The following is a 20,742-nucleotide window of genomic DNA, read 5'->3' as shown; positions in this document are numbered from 1 at the left end:
TGGTCATTCTATCTACAATGACCCAAACTGAATCATGCTGATGACGAGTTCTAGGCAAACCCATCACGAAGTCCATGTTCACTTCTTCCCACTTCTAAGTAGGAATAGTGAACTCCTGCATGGAACCACTAGATTTTTGATGCTCTATCTTAACCTACTGACATGTCGAGCACTTAGCCACATACTCTGCAATATCTCTCTTCATCCCACTCCACCAATAAATCTCCTACAAGTCGCGGTATATCTTAATATCCGTTGGATGAATAAAGTATCACGTACTATGCACTTCTGCAAGAATTTACTGCATCAAGTTATCTACACCAGAAACACATAGACGACCCTGACAACGAAGAACACCATCTCCCCCTTAGGAGAAAACCTCTACTTCCTGAGTCTGAACTGACTCTTTTAGCTTGACAAGGCTAGGATCCCTGTGTTGCTTTTCTTTTACCTCAGAAACTAGAGATGACTCTAAACTACTATGAACACATACATCACCCTCTTAAGAGTCTACTAAGCAAACACCTAGTCTAGCAAGCTGATGAATCTCCTGAGCCAATTTCTTCTTACTATCCTCAACATGGGAAACACTACCTATGAAAAGTCTACTGAGTGCGTCGGCCATGACATTGGCCTTACCAGAATAATAATGGAAATTTATGTTATAATTATTCAAGAGCTCTAACCATCTTCTATGACCAAGATTTAGATCTTTTTGGGAAAAGACATACTGAAGGCTCTTATGATTTGTGAAGACGTCTATATGAACACCGTATAGATAATGCCTCCAAATCTTTAAGTCAAAGACAACTGCTGTTAACTGAAGGTCATGAGTAGGATAATTCTTCTCATGGGGCTTTAACTGCCTGGAGGTGTAGGATATGACTCTACTATGCTGAATAAAACATAACCTAAACCTACTCTGGATGCATCACAATATACTATGAATCCATTGGAACCGTCGGGAAGTGCTAAAACTGAAGCTGAGGTGAATTGAGTCTTCAACTTCTGAAAACTCTTCTCGCAAGGTTATGACCACTGAAAATTGACCTTTTTCTGAGTCAATCTGGACATAGGAGATGCAATAGAAGAAAATCCCACGACAAATAATCGATAATAGCCAGTCAAACCCAAGAAACTCCTGATATTTGATGGAGAGACAGGGCAAGGCCTGTTTCTTACCGCTTCAATTTTTTTAGGATCTACTCTAATGCCATCACCAAAAACAATGTGGCCAAGGAATATTACTAATACTATCCAAAATTCACACTTACTAAACTTGGCGAACAACTAGTGATCCCTGAGAGTCTGAAGAGCAATTATGAGATTATTTGAATGATCACGCTCTGTGCGAGAATAGACAAGAATATCATCTATGAAGACTATGACGAATATGTCCAAGTACTACTTGAACACCCGGTTCATCAAGTCTATAAAAGCTGCAGGGGCATTGGTAAGACCAAAGGACATGACTAGAAATTCAAAGTGACCATACCGAGTCCAAAAAGCTATATTCGGGATGTCACATTCTCTAACTCTGAGTTGATGATAGATTGATCTAAGGTCTATCTTAAAGAAATAACTAGCACACTAAAGTTGGTCAAACAAGTCGTCTATCCTAGGCAGTGGATACTTGTTCTTGATCATGACTTTGTTGAGCTGACGGTAATAAATGCACATTCTGAGAGAACCGTCTTTCTTGTGCATGAATAAGACTGGCGCACCTCATGGGGATACACTGGACTTGACGAATCCCTTATCTAAGAGATCCTTCAACTAATCTTTCATTCCTTGTGTTCTGCTGGTGCCATTCTATATGGTGAAATAAAAATAGGTTAAGTATCTGGGAGAAGGTCTATGCCGAAGTCTATTTCTCTTTCGGGAGGAATACCTGGAAGATCTTTGGGAAAGACGTCTGAATATTCATTAACCACTGGGATTGATTCGAGATTAGGAGATTTGGAACTAGAATCCTTAACATGCATAAGATGATACACACACCCCTTAGAAATCATTTCCCTTGCCTGAAGGTAGGAAACAAGCTGACCCTTGAAAGACGAAGTGCTACCCTTCCAGTCTAGGATAGGTTCATTCGGGAACTGAAACTAAATTATCCTATTTCTGCAGTCGACTGCAGCATAACAGGAATGAAGCTAATCCATGTTGAGAATGCTATCAAAATCAATCATCTCTAACTTGACTAAATCTGCTGATGTAGATTTCTGAAATATCATAATCGAGCAGTTTCTGTATACCCGCCGAGCTATGATGGTTTTATCCATTAGGGTAGAGACTGAAAAGGGCTCTGCTAAAATTATGGGATTGATTTTGAAATCGCCTGCTATGTATGGAGTGATGAAAGAAAAGGATGTACCTGGGTCTAGTAAAGCATAAACATGAACATGGAAAATCTGTAACATACCAGTAACAACATCAGAAGAATTTTCCTGATCCTATTGGGTCTGAAGAGCGTAGAGTCTATTTGGGCGTTGCCCACTAGTAGCACTAGAAGTGACACCCTACTAGTTCGGGCAACCAGACTGAGCTATGGAATAATTCTGCTGACCCTGAGGACCTGGATTAGGACAGTCCCTAACTCTGTGGCATGGCTTGCCAGAACCAAAACAAATGCCTTAACCCACTTTACACACACCCTAAAGGTTGTTACCGCAGGTCTGACACTGAGGATAAGTGCAGGCACTACTAATACTGCTTTGAGATTTAGAGCCTGGTGCTCTGTCTTTGTTTCCTTCCCTGAACTTCGACACTGGAGCACTAGCAGAGGAAGGGGATAGAACTACTTACTTAGGATGAAACAGTGAACAATTTCCTCCCTCTAATTTGGGCTGAGCAAAACTGAAATTGCCTGATATTTCTCTCTTATTCTGCCTCTTTCTAGTCCTAACCTTCTGCTCCTCTATCTGTTGATCATGGGTCATGAGTCTAGATAAAGTCATATCACAGTTCAGAATCGCAGATCTATACTCATTCACCATGCTATCGTTCACCCCTGACATGAACTTTCTTATTTTAGCCCTGTTGACTGCAACCATATGAGGGGCATATCTGGATAGCTGAGTAAATATAAGAAAATTCTCTCTAACTGTCATATTTCCCTTCTTAAGAATGATGAACTCAAGAACTTTGGCCTTTCTTAGCTTTTGGGGACAGAATCTTTCTAAAAAAGCCGTGACAAATTCTTCCTAATCAACAGGAACTGCATCCTCTAACCTTTCTACTAACCACTGCTTGTACTAAGTATGAGCGACACCTTATAATTAGTATATGGATAACTTAGCACTCTAAGAAGAAGTGACTCCTATGATATCCATGACCTTCTGGACTTGGTCAATGAATTCCTGAGGATCCTCGTCTGGCTTAGACCAAAAGATGGACGAAGGGTTCATTCGGGTGAAGTACCGAATCCTAGCTGCTGCTGAAATTGCCACGGGGTTGGCTGGAATGACTGCTAGTCATTCATTCTGGGTAGCTACAAACTAATCAAGAGCGGTAAATGTGATCCTAAACTCCGTATGAGAAACATGTTTGCCCAAAGGATCTTCGGGCTGAGGAGCTGGCTAATTTCTTCTCTTTGGAGGCATGTTTTTAAAATAAGAGAAGAGTGGATTAGACTGAGAGATTGACTTAAAATTATGCTTACTAGTATGACATGAATACTAAAGAAAGGGAATTGTTCCTAAAACATCTCATAGCCTCCTGTACACAGATATGGCACGCAACACACCCATGTACAAGACTAATAGATGCGGCTTTTAGACTTTCTAGGACTTTATTGAACCTTAGGCTCTGATACCAAGTTTGTAACACCCGAATTTTCTGAATCAAAATGCTACACGATGCTAATGACCCTGAGGGACCACAAGCTAACCCATGACTAATATCTGTACCTGTACACTATATATGTAACGTAATAATGCAAAAAATATGAACATGTAGGCCAAGGTTTAATTAAATAAAGATCTGCCAAGACACAATATCCATATAGGTGAAAGATACCTAAAACAACTGAAAGCTGAATCAAATCTGAACTAAATTTAAATACTGAATCTGAAAGCCTCTAAGTACTGTCTGAATAAGGAGTTGAATAAATATGTCTCCAACTAATTCCATCTACCAAAACCGAGCTGAAATATTAAATAAAATAAAATAATATCGCCGTTGAATGGATGAGGACTCACTGCAACTCTGCAGCTGGATGCTACTGCTGATCTGGAGCTCATGTCTCTGAACCTATTGTGTAACATGAAAGAAAGCACCATAGCGCAAATACATTAGTACAACTGGAGTATTATGTATACGAGTAAGGCAGGCTAATGCAAAAGGGTTTACATGCATGAACAATGCTAACTGACTGACTGATATGAATATGAGAGTGTAAACAAACATACATAGTAACTAAGATTGTGAATACGTAATAGCTTGATCTGTATTCTAATACATGGTTTAGTGATAACTGAAATGGTTAAAACTGTAGTTCTGATAACATGGGCGACTGTATTTAACAGTCTTAAATCTGCTAAAACTATTAGAGTTTTGCACTATAACTAAATTTGACTGTATCTGATAGTCCTAGTATACTGATATCTAAAGAACTATCTGAGTTCTTTTACTAAGACTGAGTCTGAAACTGTGGGAGGTAGTTATTCAACCGACATACCCCATATGTGCCATTATGGCTAAGATAGGGTCCAATCTCTGCCCTGACTGGAAGGCTATCAATATTGCACCACTGGTAAGGACAACATGTGAGCAACCCTCATATAACAGGTAACTCTAGTGAGAACAGTGGAAATCCTCATATAATAGGTTAAGCCACCTCATTTACCCTTAAATAACAGGCTGCGATGTCTCAACCTATGCTGACTACATAGTTCTGGAATGCAAAGATGACTACTAAGAATCACATACCCATCATTGGGTTTACTCGATGCTAACTTTTACTCCCATCTGAAGAGAATAAACATGATTCAACTGACTGTATGTAAGTGGAACTTATTGAATTTCGTTGACTGATGGAGTAGTACTGTTATCTGAGAGTTAACTGAGACCATGAGATTTTTGTGGTTTCCTGAGTCACATGACTGACTAAGTTCTATAGATTATAGCTTGACTGAGATTATCGTGACAACATGACATGGCTCTAGGCACACAACTATGTTCTTCGGGTACTAATACCCCTAGGACTCGATAGATAAAAATTGACACACATGACATAACTTGATCACAAGATTTGAGTCCACAATTCATAATATCATAAGTAAGGGATATCATATTTCGTGTAGTTTTCAACATCTTAAACATTGTAGGAAATTCATGGATGTATTTCGTGTACATATTGTATATCTCCATTATCTTGCATGCTTCATACCACCACATGAAAAGCATGGAATTCATATTGAAGTATATAGCTAACTTAAACTTGTCATTTAGACATCATAGAACCATACAAACATGAATTTCTAGCATCCTAAGCATTTTATCAATCACCTTGCATACATTCTTTAAGACGTGGGTGGGTTTCATACTGGCACAATATTAAACCACCTAAAGTTTATGGTTTTGAATTAACAAAAATATATATTCCATGAGATCACCTTTAGACATCACATTGAAACTTAAACAACAATCATCATCATGTACATACTCATATCACCATAAAAAGTTACAAAATAATGTTAAAAACATGGTTCTTGAGCTCTATGAACAGATTGGATCCATAGATGAACACTACGCATACCTTAAAGCTTGTTCTTGAAAGAGATCTAATGTTTCTGAAGGTTCCTGAAGAAATTCTTAGGCTTACCCTTGATTTTTCTTGGCTAGGGTTTAACCTCTTTGGGAAAGAATGTTCTTGTTCCTCAAGAGATGATCTTGAGAGAAAACCCTAATCTTGGGGTTGAAAGTGTATGAGATAGCTTTTTGAGATATTTTAACTAAAAAGTATGGAATATAATACATTCCTTGAGGGTTATAAGTCGTGGGAAGTGAAGAGAAATGACCAAAATACCCTTATGAAATAAATTCCCAATCGATGAAAATAATAGCTGACGACATTTATGACAAGGCATCAAAAAATATGGTAAGCCATAAAAAATGTTGCCACGCAGAAGATGGAATTGATGGTTTCTGCCTAAGTCTGACGACCTTCATGGTAGGGCATCACAAATGTGGTAAGCTACCATGAATGTCGTCACTTAGGAGCTGGTTTCTGCCTAAGGCTGATGACCTTCGTGGTAGGGCATCACAAATGTGGTTAGCTACCACGAATGTCGTCACACTGGAGCTGGATTTTTCCTAAGGCTAACGTCCTTTGTGGTAGGGTGTGACAAATGTGGTAAGCTACAACGAATGTCGTCACACTGTTTCTAGACTAAAATGCTGGAGTAGAATAGGAATAACTATTTGCTCTGATATCGGATTAAGGCTAAATTGGTATCGTTGAAAAGATAATTAAATTATCTATCTGTTGATAGGTCATGAGATCCAAAATTCCAATTATAATGAGAGATATGATCGTTTGAAGTTGACTATACCAATATCCTTATCAAGAATTCAATCGGTAATAAATATTTTGATTCGTCTGATAGCTGGGAGTTATTTGAAGCGTTAATATACATCTAAATTACTCATAACACTATAAAATAACCATGATGTACTATGCATGAGCTTGGTACGTGGCTCTAATATTTGTTTGGATTTTTTAGGGTATTACAACAAGGCACAAGCTAAAATCACATATGGGAAAGAACCAACCTCTAAAGTAATCAAACAAGGCCCAAAAGTGCAAACCAAAATGAGTTTTATTTTGTGAACCTATTTAGAGGATCCCAGTTTGATGAGGCTCCTACTGAGATAGTACAACCACCTACTGACATGGACCCGAGATCTTAGAACAACAAAGAGAGTCCTTACCTACCTCTACTCTCATTTTATTATTTTGAAAAGGGACAATAAAATGATTTTTAGTGGGGTGGGACATAGTGGGCATTCTTATAATTCATTTGATGGTCTGTACATATTGTTTCATTTGATAACAATGGTTTGATTTTTATATAGACATACTCATACTCTATTTTTACATTTATCATTTTGATGTAAATTTACATTTTAATTTTTTTTGTTTATTTAATTTAGCCCTTATGGGGCTTGCACTTTGATGCTTATTTTGGCCCTCATTGGTGTAACGACCTACAATTTGATTAGATATGTCAAATCTTTATTTTTGTGTGATTTAGCTATTTTACTTTGCCTCATAGTTGCATCATGGTATTTTGGGATACAGGCTTAATTGGCATGGTTCCTAATGCACATTGGAGCCCTATAAAGCCCTGCAGTTTTGAGTTTGAAAATGAACCATCATTTGTTCATACGTAAGCTCTAATTCTATGGTTTATGTTTAGATTCATGTTTCATGATCTTTTTCCTAGTATATCAAGTTATTATGAGGTGAAAATGTTCATAGAAATAGCCTAGAGCAAAGTTGCGCAAAGAACCTTTCATTCATCCAAAATTAAAAATTCGATTCTACAAGGGTTTACTTTAAACGTTTATAACTTTTAATACACATAGAATTTTGTAGCTCAAGAACCATAAAATTGTAAATAATTAAATTATCTTTCCAATGATACAAATTTTGCCAAAATTCAACAATTGAGCAAAAAGTTATGGAATTTTCTATGTGAGGCAGTAAGCCAACGCGATCATGATGCATCATGGTGACTGCCCCCAAAAAGAATCCCAACGGAAATTTAAAGATGTTTTATGCATTATTTCAGTTCCTAATGGGTCTAGGGGCATTATGGTTACTTTCCCTCACCTAAAATCCATCCCTCAAGAGGCAATTGATGCTTCTTCAAGATCAATCCTAGAAACTAATCAAGATTCAAGTTCTACGCTTCAAACCTTGTTATCTAAGGTACGTGGGATTTTCCTAAAACTACATTGGCATCAGGAAATTATTTCAATACCATTTAAACGTTGTGAGATCATGAATTTGTGAAGGGTTTTGGAATTATATACAGAATCTTGCATTATGATGTCTTTAATGATATTATTGTTTTTATCTTGAGGCCTTTCCTGCAAATTTATTCGTACTCATATACATGTATGTATAAAATTGGGTTTGAATATTTAATTGAGAGCACGGACATACGGAATCCCTCTTTTGCTATGATTTCCCAATCTTTTCATATGATGTGGATTTTTTCAAATGCATCTTGAGAAGCATGATACAAATATCTTGATGATTGTTTATGATTTGATTATATATGGTTTTGAATTTAAGAGGGGCTTTTCCATATTGATAAATATTGAAAATAAATAATTAAGAATTGCATGGTTTGTCAAAAAACATATGACTACCATATGTTTTGTTGAAATATTTGAAAAAGAGATTCTTTGCATAATTTGACAAATATTTTGAAGTATGAATCTTCTTGAACTGTTTGAAGTATGGTGGTCTAAACTTTATGCTTTGAAAGATGAGATTATATTATATTATTTTATGGCTTAGAGATTCAACTTGCAAGTCAATGGTATGACGATACCATATAAATGAATGCCATAACAGAATAAGAGATTCTGACTTGATTTTAGAGAATATATATCTTAATGAGCTAAAAATGGGCTTAAAGAGAATTTGGTGGTTTCCTGAAGAAGGATTGAGTTCAAAAAACTCCTATCCCTAAACCATGTTTAGCTGATACAGGTTTCATTACATCTCCAAGAGGGATTATTCACTTGCCTAGTTCCTTATGGCGTATCAGAAACAGAGACGCCAACTCTTGCAGCAAACGTAAGATGGGGGCTTGGCCGCTGAGTCAAGGGTAGATACAATATAGATAATAGAGTTTTAGAGTTGTAGGGTATACCACCTAGCTCAGAAATAATACAAAAAATAGAGCGGCATTTACAAGATTTTTTTAAGAGCATTCGAGATGGACCATGTATTTTAAACTATTTCATACATAATATTTTTTGACTTGCTCTCACCTATGCTATATATGTATAAATTTATTATTTTTATTTCTCTACATACCAGTATATCTGTGTTGACCCCTTATATTTAAGGATTTTGAAACACTGTCCTCGGGTCTTATTAAGTAGTAGATTAACTTGTCAGAAAATTGTAGTTGGTAAGCCTCCCTTACTTTGGAAGGCCTGGTTATGAAACTTTTATTGTTATTTTATTTTGATTCATGGTCTGACTGGGGGCCTTGTCCAAGATTTGTCTTAGACGTATGATGCTCAATGTAATGTTAGGGATTTCGTAGACGGTTGTCACATGTTTAGAATATACTGAATTTTCCTTTATAAATTGAACAAGTTTATGAGATTGAGCATGGTTCCGTCATGTATTTTTTTATGAATTTTTTATACTATATGAATATTGTGCATGATTACTAAATTTAGAAGAGCACGTGGGCCTTCACGGTTTGGGATGCTCGTTATGGCTAGGGCCTCAGCTTGGGTTGTAACAAACTTTATATTAGAGTACGATTCATAGTCCCAAGGTATCTGCAAAATCTTGTCTAGTAGAGTCTTAGTTATGGCTATGTTGTGCACCATACTTATAAACAGGAGGCTATTGGGTATTTAAGAGTTGTTTCTTATTCTTTCACACTCTAGTTCGTGCTATACAATCATCCATAAGAAAGTTATCCAAGTTTCTTCCTCGTTCTAATTTCATGGGTCATGCCTTACTGATGAGGTGATATAAGTCTAAGCGTCTAGCTTCTTTAATAATGTAGTTTTCTCTGGTTGAGTTATCCATAAAGTTATGAAATTGTACAAGGACTAGAGAAGAATCCATAAGGGCATTAAATTTTACTGATTTAAGCTTATACCCTCTATCCACATCAATCATGCAGTTGAGCCTGAAGTATGGAGTGTGTTCAACACCTTTACTAAAGCCCTTATTGCTGATGTTATGTATAAGGGTAATGATGTATAGCAGAATATTGGAACTGTATTTCCACCCGAGTAGTATTATATGTTAAGGTGTTATGATCTATTGGTAGTAGGATAGTCCATAAGTTAGTTGTATGAAGTCACAGGTTTAGAAGTTTGAGTGGGGGTGATTTTTGCATAAAAAAGCTGGTTTTTGTTGTATAACCCATGATTGAAAGATGGGTTGCCTTTTTTATAGTAAGTGACTAGTGTTGTAGTAATATTTATACATTGTATGGTAGTCTATGAAGAAAGTGTCTAGCTATGAATATTAGTTATACAAAATAGGGAAGGAGCCTAGAGTGGATGGTGATGATTGTTATATGAATCCCTTATAGGCTATGAATGGAAAGGCGTGAAAGAGAAAATAAGTTATAAGCATAGACACATTGCGGTATATAGAATTTCAAAGATAGTTGTGATGTATGCATGGGTAAGTAACTATGATGTGAGAAAGTAGAAGTTGTTGGTAAGATTGAAATAGGTTATATTATAAGATTAAGGTCGACTAATCCTATCATATGACTTTATCCCTTTGATGATCTTTTCTGTAGTAGTAGTAAACTAGTACTTCAGGTGAGAAATTATGTAGTGGATTTTGAGATGTAATAATGAGGTTATGGTGGGGCTGTGATTCTAGGTAGTAGTTAAGTGAAGTGAAATATTTGGGTTGATTTACCAATTTGATGAACTAATATAGTATGTGGCATGCTTCACTGGTGGTATATAATTAAGAATAGACAATAGGCTTGAACTTTAGATATGGGGTGCAGTGGTGAGAATCGTAGATCGAGATTGATGATGCATATTTAGTGGAGTAATTAGCAAGCCTGATATGATGTGAAAAACAACCCAGGTTGATGATCTATGAAAAGTTTAAGTGGTAATCATGAGGTATTTATGTACATAAGGGCTAGTGTTAAAATGATGAATTGTGGTTAAATTATTACTGTGGATAAGAGCATGAGTAGATAAGAATAAGTTGAACTCTGATGTAGCATGTTGTTAGATAAGGTGTGATGTGTACGAGTGTCAAGTGTACCTAGATTTCATTCTCGAATATTGCAGTATGGAGAAGTTAGGGAAGTTTTTGTAAGGTGCTTTTTAGAGTTGAATTGAGGAAAAATAGCTAGGCATTATGCATCCTTGATATAGTCTTACAGATTTTGTACAATTATAGTTTATGTGATTGTAGGTGTAATACGAGTATTCTAAGGAATTGAAGATAGAGTATTAAGTATTCAAAAGTGTGGGTGTCTATACCCATGATAATGGTAGTCGTAAGTTAATGACCTTGGGGTTTGGAAGATATTATAATTAGTGTCCCTAAAGGGGAACAACCCAGAGAAAATTTAGTGTCTTCGTATTAGAAATTATTGAGGGGAGTTTGTGTTCATGTATATATTGATAACCCTTTTGTGATGAGACGTGTGGATGGGTACGCTTATGAGAGTGGGATTTATAGAGTGATGGCTATAGAGGCAGGCAAAAGTTAAGCGTAGCCATATCGAAAAGCGAGGCCTTCAGAGTATAGTTCTTCAGGGAGAGTTTAGACTTTAAGTATGTGGTGATGTCTCTTTTATGTTGAGATTTGTGAATATAGACTTTATAAGGGAATATGTCCGTAAGTCTAGGATTTTGACTTTGATCTAAGGGGGAGATGGGGAATTAAGTGAGTTCCTAAATGTTCTTAGTCTTACAAGTTTCGAAAAGGAGTCACGATAAATTTATTCCTACTCAAGAATACTCCTCCTACTTCTATTTCAGAGATTATTCTACTAATATCCTACGTCATGTGTTCAAGTAATTCCTATGCCTATGGTTCTAGTTCTCTATGGACTAATGTTTAAGACGTAACCTCCAAACTAGAAGAAATTATGTCTCTCAGTATTCCAGTCTTACATGTATTCAAGCCATATTCCGTGTTGTTCACGATCCATTAAAATCTATGTCTCTCAGCAGGCTTGGTTCTAGGGAAATATGTTTCTATATGTCACTGATTCATTTTATATTGGGTTTAGCCAAAGTGATAAAGTTTATGCAAACTCATGGGAAATCTCAGTTCCTTAAATGGGGAGCATTCACTTCAAGCGGAAATCTTTATTTAAGTTGTAATATAACACCCCATAACATTCTCGACTCAATGCCACTCTTGGTTGCATGTATGGAGAGCTGACAACCTAAATTTTTTCTCTAATTATTAAAAGACATAGTCATATTTTTGAGCTATTAACTTCCATAATTTTTAAATTGATCTTCCCGACCCCGAGACGTATATTTTAAGTTGATTCATGATCAGGGGTGTAAAGGGGGTGTCTCAGGGAAGGTTTGGATTTTTTAGATGATGTTTGAGGCATATTTGGATGACCAAAATAGTTGGCCAACACGATATTAATGTATCGCGCCAATAATCGCGTCGGTAGGGACAAACGCGGCGTATCTCTTAATGCATTGGGTGGCTTGTCTGACTTACCAATTTCTGGTTCTAGGAGGGTAATTCAGTCTCTTTCCCTCATTTTATCTTGATATGTTCACCAATGTTTTCTCAGTGTGGTCTATCCTCAGAATTCATATGGTATTGTGTTTCTTTTGAACGACTCTTAACTTATGATCCAGACATTTCATATATGAAGTACCTCGTGTCTATTTTATCGTATCTTCATTTCATGTCCCTCCTTGAGTAGTACAATAAGGATAAGTTATGGTTTAATAGTGTTACTTCCATTCATAACATTTATGCTCGGGTCACTTAATGACCCTTTGTATGATAGTATGATGGTGGCTGTGGAAGCATGGTGATGTGTTAGGTAGATGAGTAAATATTCTTGAAGGTGAAATTATTTTTTTTTAATTTGAATTCTCTAGATAACATTATAGGTGAAAGGGAAAAGAAGGAGATGAACTTTTGTTGTGTGAAATAGCTAAGAAGGGGGAATGAGGCAAAAATATTTGTAAGAGCGATTGAAATTGTTGATCTTAGAGGGGATATCCATGTAGTTGTGTAGTAATGATTAGGCTTGAATGTTGTGGTTGCTGAGAACACAAACCTATGTCTCTAAATTAACTCTCGAGTGTGTTTGATTGTAGTGATAAGGTAAAGAAGTCTTCTTAGTGGGATATAGAGTACATGTACTATATCTTGAGTTATAACCTTGTTACTCTGAGTTAGGTTTCAACATAAAACCACTTTGCTTTGGGACTCAAACTCTTGTGGTTATATATGTTATGGGAGAATAATAAGATAGAAAGGACGAAGTATGTTATTTAATGTTGGGGCATAGCTGAGTAGTACTTTTAAGTTAATTCTATTTGTTGTATCATGAGAGGCGGAGAATGCTTCAATCCCTATTTTCTGCAAAATCTTATTTCAAGACTTGTACCGATGTAAATCTGGTCTATGATCATCAAATAAACCCCTGCCTTATGTTGTAATGATTAGGACTCATAGAACCCACGTGCAAAATCATCCCTATGTAAAGTCTCATTATCCCATGTTTCATGCTTACATATTTCACTTAGGGTTATCATGAAACTCGTTTGATGCCTTTGTAGAGAAAAATTATTCAATGCGAGACTACATTCCTTAATCAATACTTTTAGATCCTCAAAAGTCCCTACCTATCATTCGGGGATAAATGATCCCAAAGGGGAGATAATGTAATGCCCTGCATTTTCAAGCTAGAAATTTAATTGTCATTCATACATAAGTAGGATCTAATTCCATGGTTTATGTTTAGATTCATGTTTCATGATCTTTCGTCTAGTCTATGAAGTGATTATGAGGAGAAAAATGTTCATAGAAATGGCCTAGAGCAAAGTTAAGCGAAGAACCTTTCACTAATCCAAAAATGGATATTCAATTCGACATGGGTCTACTTTGAATGCGTATAACATTTGATACACATAGAATTTTGCAGCTCACGGCCTACCAAATTGTATATAATTGAATTAGCTTTCCAACGAAACCAATTTTGCCAAAATTCGATAACCGAGCTAAAAGTGATGGCATTTTCCGTGTGAGGCAGTAAGCCAACGCGATATTGACGTGTGAGGTCGACTGCGCCCCTACAAACCCGTCACGAATTTAAAGTTGTTTTATGTATTATTTCAGTTCCTAATGTGTCTAGTGGAATTTCGGTCACTTTCCCTCACCCAAAATCTGTCCATAACATATAATTCCATCCCCAAGAAACAACAATTGCCTCTTTTATTCAATTTTGTCTCAAAAAATAATATCAACCTAGGGTTCTCCAAGAAAAAGAAAGCAAGGAAAAATCAATCCCTATGTCCAAGATTTCCAAGGAACAAATCAAGATCCGAGTTCTACTCTTCAAACCTTGTAATCTAAGGTACGTGGCATTTGTGAGATCATCAATTTTTTTCAATACCATTCAAATGTTATGAGATCATCAATTTGTGAAGTTTTTTTGAATTATATATATATTTTCATTATGAATTCTTTAATGATATTATTGTGTTGGTCTTAAGGCCTTTCCCCCAAATTTATTTGTACTTGTATATATGTATGTATGAAATTGGGTTTGAATATTTAATTGAGAGCAAAAACATATGGAATCCCTCTCTTCCTATGATTTCCCAGTCTTTTCATAAGATATGGATTATTTGGAATGCATCTTGAGAGGAATGATACAAATATCTTTATTATTGTTTATGATTTGACTATATATAGTTTTGAATTGAAGAGAGGGGGTTTTACATGATGATAAATAGTGAAAATAAATAATGAAGAATTGCATGGTTTGTCAAAAAATACGTGACCACCACATGTTTTGTTGAAATGTTGGAAAGAGAGATTCTTTGCATAATTTGACAAATGGTTTGAAGTATGAATCTTCTTGAATTGTTTGAAGTATGATAGTCTAAAATTTATGTTTTAAAAGAAGAGATTATATTATGATATTTTATGGCTTAGAGATTTTACTTGCAAGTAAATGGTATGACGATACCATATAAATGAATGCCGTAATAGAGTAAGAGTTTCCGACTTGATTTAAGAGAATACAAGTCTTAAAGAGCTAAAAATAGGCTTAAAGAGGGTTAGGTGGTTGCCCGAAGAAGGATTGAGTTCGAATAACTCCTAGCCCAAACCATGTTTTTCCTATACATGTTTCTTTACATCCACAAGAGGGATTATATGCTATCCTAGTTCCTTATCGTATCATAGACAGAGACTCCAACTCTTGCGGTAAATGATAACGCTCAAATTACACTCTTGAATGGGTGTAAAAGATCGTTGTCAATATAAAACCCAACTAGGTTGGGGTCAAATCCCACGAGGAATAAGATGTGAACCCAAGTCGGTTGCGATTTAATTCACTGATAGTTTAAGGTTTCCTAAAATGGGGGGTTTAAGTTTCATGAATAATTGTTTGTCACTTTAATTTTGATGATTGTAATAAAGAGTTTATGAAATAACCAGAATTATGTTCATTAGGGCTTATGGTACATGGCATATGCTAAAGGTGATAAGATTCACATGGTGGATAGGATAACAAACTATCTTTATCGTTTTTACGCTCAAATGTCTCTCCACCTACCTAAGCATTTTATTTCTAATCCTCTCGAACTTAGCGAATTTTTATTCATTGCCCAGATTTTACCTCAGGTTAACCAACCTTGTTATAGCGCTAATTATTAAACGAAGTATTTCCAAGTCCCTGTTGATAATCCACTTCCTACTATATTTGATTTCTTTCTCAAGCAAATCAAAGCAGGTGTGTCTACTGTTTGCAACCAATAGATGGTAATTAAAGCGTCAGAATTATCAAGAAATCCTACCACCTATTGAATGTTGCATACCTAGCACCTTATCAAGACCTAACCCTAGATCCCATAATTTTGGTTAATGGAGTTTAGCCTCTCATGACGCAAATAACGAAACACATAATTGAATTCATGACTTGAAAGATAAACTTACAATGATGAATAAAAACCTGTGAATAATAGATTAGATCACAAAGGACAAATCCCCTAATACTAATAATAATCTCTCCAAATAGTTGTGTAGTTAAGTCTAAAAGTAGAGAGAGAAAATATCAAAGTATGTTCCCCAAATTCAAAGTGTCAAATAATAATGAACAATTATTTAGAAAATCCTAAAACAATGCTTTAAATAGTTTAACCTAATTATGGAAACGAAATCAGAGTTACAACTTTTCCTCGGAATAGACAACAATATCCGTGATAGCTTATTAGGAGTCTTACGACTTATCACGGATGTCGTCAGCTCCTTTTCAATTTTGGCTATTGTTGTCTAAGGCTAATGACGATGACGATGGCTTATCGAAATTTTAACGGCTTATCACCAATGTCGTCAAGACTTTTTCTCAGCTTCCATCTTCTGCCTAAGTCTGAGGGTATCCTTCAAGCCTTATCACCATCCTGACGCCTTATCACAAAATGTCGTCACAACTTCTCTTTAACTCCCATTCTCTGGTCAAAGATAATGATGGCCTTGATAGCTTATCACCAGGCTGACGACTTATCTTAAATGTCATCAGCCACACTTGTCCTTTATTTGCTTCAGAATTCAACCTTTTCACTTCTATTATTGTTGGTTCCCTTGCATCTCATCTATTACAACAAAAAGCATAGTAAAATAATCAAAAAACAACTAAAGTTTCTCAAGGCCTCGCAATTATTTAGAGTTAAAAGCTTCAAATATGTTATCATAGGCTCACATATCAACACCCTGAACTTAAACAATTGCTTGTCCTAAAGCAACCATTACATAACGAAGAAAATACAAAGTAAAATCTGGTAGTTAACTACTCATATTAGTTCAGAATATATTCACCCACTCCAAGGTCAGTCAATTTAAAACTCACTGTTGATGTTTTGAAGAACAACCATTGAACTCACAAGCATCAAAATGTGGCAAAAATTCAGCAATAACAACTGTGCCATACCAAGATCACATTATCTAAATAAGTCAGTGACTAGCAACATACCCAGTGTGCCCTCATAACAAAGGAATCCCTTTTTTACTCATATCAAAATTCACATACATAACATAGGGATAATCACAAGACTCACTCTCAGAATGAAATTCCAAACATTGCATGTCAAATGCCATAGGTTTTCCCTTATATTCGGTACCCAAGTCTTCGAAAAGGTTAGTTAGGATCACTATATGGCCTTTCTTAAGTTTGTAATATAGGTCAAGGGCTGGTATGATATTCATGGATATATTAGAGTGACTATGCCTCCTTGACACTACACTAAACTCTTGGGGTTTCAACTGTTAACCTTCTTTTCTTTCGCTTTTTTATTGATCACACAAGCTCAATATGGATGCAGTCTTTCCAATTATCATATAATCTTTTTATCATCATTTACACAACTTTTTCTTTTCTTATTACTTTTCACCGCACCCAATTTTTTGTTCTTTTCTTTTATTCTTCCGCTCTTCATACTCATTTTGCATCACGTACCCATATGATAGCCACCCCCAACTTAGGTTATTTTCCTAAGTTAAGGTGCACAATGTCCAAGGAGGACCAGGGCCAAAATAAGTTCATTGTGATGTAAACAGGAAGGTGAGAGGTGTCGTAGAAAGAAATAAGCTAATTAGGCTCGAAACAGGGATCAAAAGATGTTATGCACATAGGGAAGGTCATTTTGGCTAAAGTGGGCTAAAGTAAAAAAGGGCCTATGATTCTTTCCTAACTCTAATCCTATGACCATGGCAAGACTAACAGGGAAATTTCTAGATTCAACACAGAACGGGAACTTAGTAAGGCCTTACACACACATGGCACACAAGTATCTCATATATTTCTAATTATCCAATTCATGCACTTGTTTAACAAAGGTTATTCAGTTGCTAGACTAATGCTACAAAAAGATACACCGTGGTTACAAATGGATGCAATTCACACAGTAAATAATATATCAGACCAATAGAGGTACTCAAAAGTTACAAAATAAGCTAACTGCCTCAAGTACTTGTATTACTCCTAATTATCTACCATAAATTTTTACAACCACATTCTGCCCTACACCCTTAACTTAAAATTTAAAAAAAATCAGGGTTTAAGGTATACCTGGAGTGAATCAAGCGTGATGATTATGGGTCTCCAACCCTACTATTACAACATCTGTTGTCTTCTCCCACTCAGGAGCACCTGCCTTGTAGTGGTTGGTGCCCTGCTAGATGAGGCACCTACAACCCTAGCATGGATGGCTGCCTCCTATTTCTTGTTGTCTGCTAGGGACTCTATTCTCACTTTCTTCAATTCATCCTTTTCGGCCTTATTTTTAGCCTTTTTTTCACTCTTCTTTCTTTCTCACTATCCAGTTCTTCTCTCTTATATTTTCCATTCTCCTCCCCCATTTTCTACTTTTTTCTTTGGTGAATCTCCAGTGAGATCAAGTATTGAAATTTCTTCCTTAGATTCATCCACAGTCAAACCTGTCAGCACCATAAATTGATGTTGCTGCAACACACCAACATTTGCCTTTACCTTGTCTAATGCTGCTCTGAATTTAGTAAGATCAGACCCTGACATTTCTTTTGCTCGGGCATCAAATCAATTCTCCAAATCTGTAACCCGTTCAGGCAATGTCACAAAAGAATCAATGGTAGCCTTGATTCTCTTATCTACTGCAGCAACAAATTATTTGGCAAAGGCATGTAGTTGTGCCTCACTCTATTTGGCTCGTTTAGCCACTTTTCTAATATCAATTAGATAAACTGCAAATCCTGCTGCTACTGTAGGAGCTAAGGGGTTGGGTTCATTCTCAGGCACTAATCCTGCATGTGCTGAAGAAGTTGGGTGCGCAGGAGGGTCTGCTGCTACCCCTGCACCTCTATGAAGTCTCAGTACTGGTTGATTTTAATCAGACCATATGGGGTTATGATTCTTTCGAGCAGGAATATTCTATGATAAAACAAGAAAAAAGATAAGTAGTGTTAGTTCTCGATATTCTAATCTTCATCTCATCAGCAATGATTTCCCCAAAATTTAGGGGGAGCTTTTGTGCTATGCTTTCTACTAGGATAGCTCGGTCATCACCCATAATGTTATATCCATCAGTGGGCATCAAACAGATATGCACTATACTATACCAAAACTTTGCCTCTTGACTCAAAGAGGACTTACAGATTCTCTCATTTGGGCTGGTCACCTATGCTGGTTCTACTTCGGCTATGATATTGGCCAATCACGAATGTTGTTTTGTTCGATTCTTAATTCGAGCATAGACTGATGGTGCAGTGGCCTGAGGAGTGAAATTGGGGCCATACAAGAACCTATTGATGGTTCTGATTGAGACATCAACCCTTACTTGAACTCTATCCACTAGGGGCTAGTCTGCAACTCTTTCTCCTAGTCTATACATGTTTTCTAACTGATATTGGTAGTTTGCGTAAAACTCCTAGACCAGTGCAGAGCAAAATGAGCCTCCCCCTTTTGTGGTCCATCCCATGCGGTACTCTTAGAACTTTTGTTCCACTTCAGGGTACCTAAGTTGGCCTTTTAGCTCTTCTTCTAGTAGTTCTGCGAAGCCTAGAAGTAAAGATGTCCTCTGCTTTGGGAATTTGCCATCTAGCATTGTCTCGAACTTCATAGTTTATGCACTTGATAAGCTTTCCCCAAGATGGAGACTCTTCATCATGTTGCTGTTTAGTCAATAGGGATCTGATTGCTGTTCCCTCAGACTTAGACTCCTCAGACCATTCCTGTTCCTCTTCTTTAGATTTAACATGTTCAAACTCATACTGTTCATGTTCAGAATGTTTAGATGCCTCCTGCTCAGGAGCTGTTGTTGCTTTAGTATCCTCACTATCCTCCAACTCAACTGGTGGGGGTGGTGGAGGTTTTGTTGGGCTTTGCTTCTTTTTTTGCTTCCAGAGCAGAGGTTTTTCCTCTTCATAATCAGACTCCTCATCGATGAGTTTTCGGCGTATACTTTTCTGTTGATCCTTCTTGGTAAGTTGAGGACTCTTTTCTTTAGGTGCCATTATAAGGTTCCTATAGCAATAGAAAAACATCAGTCAATCCTCAAGAGCATAAGTACAAACACATTAATATTTTAAGCTTCACATCCTTTGAGAAGGATCATTCATGCTTCAGGATCCAGGTGTGACGACATTTCTTGATAAGCTGTCATGACTGTTATAGCTTATCACAATTGTCGTCAACCTCTGACAAAACCTACAATACTTTATCAACTTCTGATGACATCTTTGATAAGCCAATAACGGAGCTATTTTGATAACGCTCGAATTACACAGTTCATAGTAGTTACCCCCGAGTTGGTAGCTTCAACTCCCGTCAATAATTTTTCCATTATGTCCTCCATGGACATATTTCCAGAGTTAGTTGTAGCAGCTTCCCAATTTCCAGAAGGAACATATAAACCACTCCTATCATTATTGCTTCTTTAGTTTCCTTACTTCCTATCTTTATAATCAGGCTTGTCATAAAAGTTCCAACCTTGATTCCCTTGGCTACTACCTCAGAAACCCCCCTGATTACTCACATAGTTTGCCTCTTCATCTGCATTAGTAGCCATAGTGCACTGAGATTTCATAGCTTTGACCTTTTCAGTCTTGCCTGGCAGCAAGTGCTTGGCCATGAGGTCAATCTATGACTCTAGGTGCCAACGGTGAAGGAATAATCACACCCATTGCACCTTCTCCATCAATTCCTTCATCATCATCATCAACCTCATATTGGACAGGCTGTTGAGCATACTTTCCTCTGACTGGATGGTTTTTATTAAAATTTTGCTGCACTGGTGCAGCAA

At 36.6% G+C, this 20,742-nt stretch overlaps 1 pseudogene; it reads left to right on the top strand.

Moving 5' to 3' along the window:
- Positions 1 to 18,898, top strand: part of LOC124889684 — a 34,426-nt pseudogene extending 15,528 nt beyond the window's left edge.
- Positions 18,899 to 20,742: the final 1,844 nt, after the last annotated feature.

Source organism: Capsicum annuum, chromosome 12 (genome assembly GCF_002878395.1).
Source record: "Capsicum annuum cultivar UCD-10X-F1 chromosome 12, UCD10Xv1.1, whole genome shotgun sequence".
Lineage (NCBI taxonomy): Eukaryota > Viridiplantae > Streptophyta > Magnoliopsida > Solanales > Solanaceae > Capsicum > Capsicum annuum.
This window is presented reverse-complemented; position numbering and strand designations above follow the sequence as displayed.